This window comes from Carassius auratus, chromosome 43 (assembly GCF_003368295.1).
Source record: "Carassius auratus strain Wakin chromosome 43, ASM336829v1, whole genome shotgun sequence".
NCBI lineage: Eukaryota > Metazoa > Chordata > Actinopteri > Cypriniformes > Cyprinidae > Carassius > Carassius auratus.
The window spans coordinates 14,133,852-14,138,587 of record NC_039285.1 but is presented as its reverse complement, the minus strand read 5'-3'; positions in this window follow the sequence as shown (position 1 = coordinate 14,138,587).

The window sequence follows — 4,736 nt, the reverse complement described above, 5'->3', positions numbered from 1 at the left end:
GACTGATTTAGACCAAAATAATCATTTGGTTTTAGCCAGGTTTCAGTCAAGCAGAGTACATCAAAACTATTATCTGTGATAATTTCATTTACAATAACTGCTTTTGGTGTGAGTGATCTAATATTTATGAGCCCAAACTTAAAAAATTGTTTTTGTTCATTTACTTTACATTTTTTCTGGTTTAATTACGATAAGATTTTTTCTAGATCCTAAATTATATTTTGACCTCACTATTCGGGGAACAGACACAGTCTTAATAGTTTTTACAGCGCAAGTACTTTTATCATTTAAGCGGGTGGAACAAAACTCATCAAAATAGTTATCTGAGAATTGTCTTACTAGTCACAAGGAGCGAAGTGTCCTGGAGATGTTGTCAGAGAGCAGCTCCGCTCCGATTCTGCTGGGGTGTAATCCATCAGCGCGAAACAGCCTAGGACGCTCCCAGAAAAGATTCCAGTTATTAACAAATAGCAGTTTCTGTTCTTTACACCATGACAACAACCATTCATTTAAAGCAAAAAGTCTACTGAACCTTTCGTGTCCTCGTCGATACGTGGGCAGTGGTCCTGACACGACGATCGTCGCCGCTGGCGTCGTGCTGCGAACCGTCTTGATCAGGCTGCTGAAGTCCCTGTTCAGCGTCTCCGCCTGCCGCAGCGTGGTGTCGTTAACCCTGGCGTGAAGCACGACCACTCTGAGGCTCTCGTCGGCCTTCAGGATCGCGGGTATCAGCGCAGAAACATTGAGAACATGAGCACCAGGCAAACAATGAGTGTTCACTTTACCTTCGGCTAACGTAGCACTTACGTGTCGGACGATGGAGTCTCCGATGATCACAGCGTCGCGTCCTGTCTCGTGGAGGGGAGCAAAGCGGTTCTGGATGGAGATCTCGAAAGCAGCAGGGGGAGAAGTCGTCGCCCGGGACCCGGCTCGCGTCCTCCGCTGTGGATGCACCCAGGGTCCGTGGTGTCCCAGCGTCGCAGTGAAGGACATCTGGGAAGATTGCGTCCTGGGTGCACCGGGCCTGTGCAGAGAAACACACGGAGTAGACGTGGTGGGACTGTTAACAGCACGCTGTATACTTACCCCGGACTTATGGGTGTCAGCCCGGGATGATTCCAGCGTGGCTCTCCGCTCTCTTAGCTGGGCCTGCCTTACCACCAGGTCGCGAATCTGCTTCCCCACGGCCTCGAGCTCGAGCTGCACTGAGTGGAGACATTCATCCGCCATTAAAGCAAGTAACAGTGAGTACAGCAGTGGTAATGTGTGTGAATAGAGTATTAGCAATGTAAGCGCAGTTAGCAGCAACCACGCTTGCTGATGCTAACGGGCTAAAAGCTAATAGCGGACCCCGGAGATCAAAATAAAACTAGTGATAGCGAGGCGCTCTGATTGTTTTTGTTGTTGAATACAATAGAGGATATATTCACACGTTATATAAACAGAAACGATGATGTATAAAATTGATTTTTAAGTTAAAAATAGTCAATGAAAAGAATATAGTGACGGAGCTCAAATGCAGCCGCCAACAACAAACAGGAAGTGACAAAAAAAGTGACAAAGTATCAGTCCCAACTTTTTTGGAATGTGTAGCTTCCATGAAATCCAAAATGAGCCAATATTTGGCATGACATTTCAAAATGTCTCACTTTCAACATCTGATATGTTATCTATATTCTATTGTGAATAAAATGTAAGTTTATGAGATTTGTAAATTATTCAATTCCTTTTCTACTCACAAATTGTACAGTGTCCCAACTTTTTTGGAATCGGTTTTGTAAATAACTAGGCCTATTTGATTTTCATGCATATTGTTTCTGATAAAGTATTATAATTTTGAAAATCGATATGATCAGGTTGTGTATACAAGGTGTCGAATTGGTCATACAAGACTCACTCATTCTTATCTATTGAAAGGGGAAGAGAAACCAGTCTGTTAAAGGTGTAAAAAATATTTTGAGTATAAAACACATTTTAATTGAATGTCCAATTTTAAGTAATTTTTGATCCAGAAAATATATTAATGGAGATTTTTTTTAAATAATTATCCTAAAGGATTTAACTTTTTTTTTAAAGGTCATGGATTTAAACCATTTAGTTTAATCACAGTTCTATATTGTGCTTTAATTGGTACGCACTTGCTCACGCATACACACACACCACTCGCACATAGAAATCTTGCGCTGTGCAAAAAGTAACATTCAGAAGCTCATAAACTTGTTGTCAGAGCTGCCACACTACTTTTATAAATTAATACTGAATCGCTACATAATTTTTCTCAGCAAGAAGTGGGGTAAAATCGGGTGAGCATGATTTCACCAAGTACAACATGTTCCTGGATCAACATTCCAATTAACCAATCAGAATTTAGGGATATCTTTTCAGGAAATATCTGTTTTTGGCTTATGATCAGGGTTAGGTTCTTCTACACACTTGTTATTGAATTATCATAGGAATAAATTATGGGTACTGTTAGGTTTTGGAGTAGGGATTAGGTTTATTCTATATTTTCAGCATACAACATTTGCATCACTGGATTTAGCTGTCAGTCATTTAACATTTCTATCATAAATAGTATCGTTAAAAGTTGACTAATATTAAATTATTTTTTCTTTTTTTCTTACCTCGTTCTGTTTAACATAAAACTGACTCTTCGCTCTCTCTGTCAAGGTTCAAGATTCAAGATTTTTATTCATCACATACACGATTATATAGAGCATATATAACCAGCACTGAAATGTGAGTCAGGTCCACTCCATGGGCAGTTCAATTATTAAAGATTACAACATAGATGAAAATATACATAAATATAGGTATAAAAGAATGAAATAAAAGTAAACAATAAAAATGTAAGAATAAAATATAAAAAGACCTATACTGTAGAATTAAATATACAATACAAAATAATGTGCTTGAAAGTACACTGTACTCTTAAATATTAAGATACACAAGAATGTGCAAGAGGCGAATGTGCAAACAGGTTGTGACACTGTCAGTGTGTCAGTGTGAGGTAGAGAATGATGAATATCTTACTGATTAAGTGATTATTAAGTGGAGACATGAAGATGTTACATTTTTTCTCAGTCGCTTTGGTACATTTCTCTAATCATTCTTGAGATTTGCAAAACAGTAAGTGCATTTCTCAAAACAACTCGTACAAATATCAAAACACAATGGATGACCTGCAAAAGCCAGTCTCTTGCTCAAAATCCTTAGTTCATGTCTCAAAAATAACTATCTGTGTCAATGAACATGTCAGTGCCATCAGAATGACAAGTCCTTGTGTCATAGTTTACGGATAAGACAGTCAAATTGCTTAGTCATGTTGTCAATTTAACAGTGGAGGGATGTTCTGATGTAAACTACTGTATTGAACAGTATGCCATATGCTTATGTATGCCATATATCCATTTCAAAACTACACATTTACACATTACTGTTTGTGGGATGTTGATTGAAAGAGACTGGATAGAATTCCCAGTTACACTTTTACTAGTGGTCTGACCAAAAAAATAAAAAAATAAAAAATACTTTTACAATGCCATTGTGATATAGAAAAGGAAATATGGGAACAAAGATGAAAATAATTCCATTTTCAGAATTTGTAACTCTTGTGTTGTCCTTTGTCTATACAGTATAAGCTTTCCTACTGAAGATTCATGAGATGAACCTTTGAGCTATTTCAGAGAAATGGTTTATCATTGGTTTATCATCTACATTCTCTTCATTAGTAAAGATTCACTTGCACAATTCATGCCAAATTGACAAAACATCTAATAATAGTGTGTAAAAATACAAATAAAAAGTGTGCTTGGCAGTTTATGACAACTAGATTAACCATTTTGCATTTAATGACTTATACTATGAACTAAAGACTAGATGTTTTGGGGGGTAAGACTATTGCACAGAAAACTGTATAATACATTTTGAGCAACATGACATTAGCAACTGATAATGTAGGAAACCGCAGATAAATGTGCGTAATCAATTGCATGAATGTCCAATAGCAATCGCAACTTGTTCAAAAGAATGAGAAACTGGTTTTATGATGTGTATTAATGACTAGATGATGTGGAGGTTGTACAAGTAGTTTTGAAAATTGCATTTCTGTTTTGAAAAATGCACCAAAGTGACTGAGAAAAACTGTAAGTGGAGACATGAAGATGTTACATTTTTTTTTCAGTCACTTTGGTGCATTTCTCAAATCAGAAATGAAATTTCTCCACATCAATTAGTCATTTATACACATCATAAAACCAGTTTCTCATTCTTTTGAACAAGTTGCGATTGCTTTTGTACATTCATGCAATTGATTACGCACATCTATCTGCGGTTTCCTACATTATCAGTTGCTAATGTCATGGTGCTCAAAATGTATTATACAGTTTCTGTGCAGTAGTTTTACCCCTCAAAACATCTAGTCTCTAATTCATCGTATAAATCATTAAATGTAAAATTATTATTAGACTTTTTGTCAATTTGGCATGAATTGAGCAAGTAAATCTTTACTAAAGAAGAGAATGTAGATGATAAACCACTGATAAACCATTTCTCTGAAATAGCTCAAAGGTTCATCTCATGAATCTTCAGTTGGAAAGCTTATACTGTATAGACAGAGGATATCTGAAAATTGACTTATTTTCATCTTTGGGCCCATATTTCTTTTTCCTTTTCTATATCACAATTGCATTGTAAAGTTTTTTTTTTTTTTTGGGTCAGACCACTAGTAAAAGTGT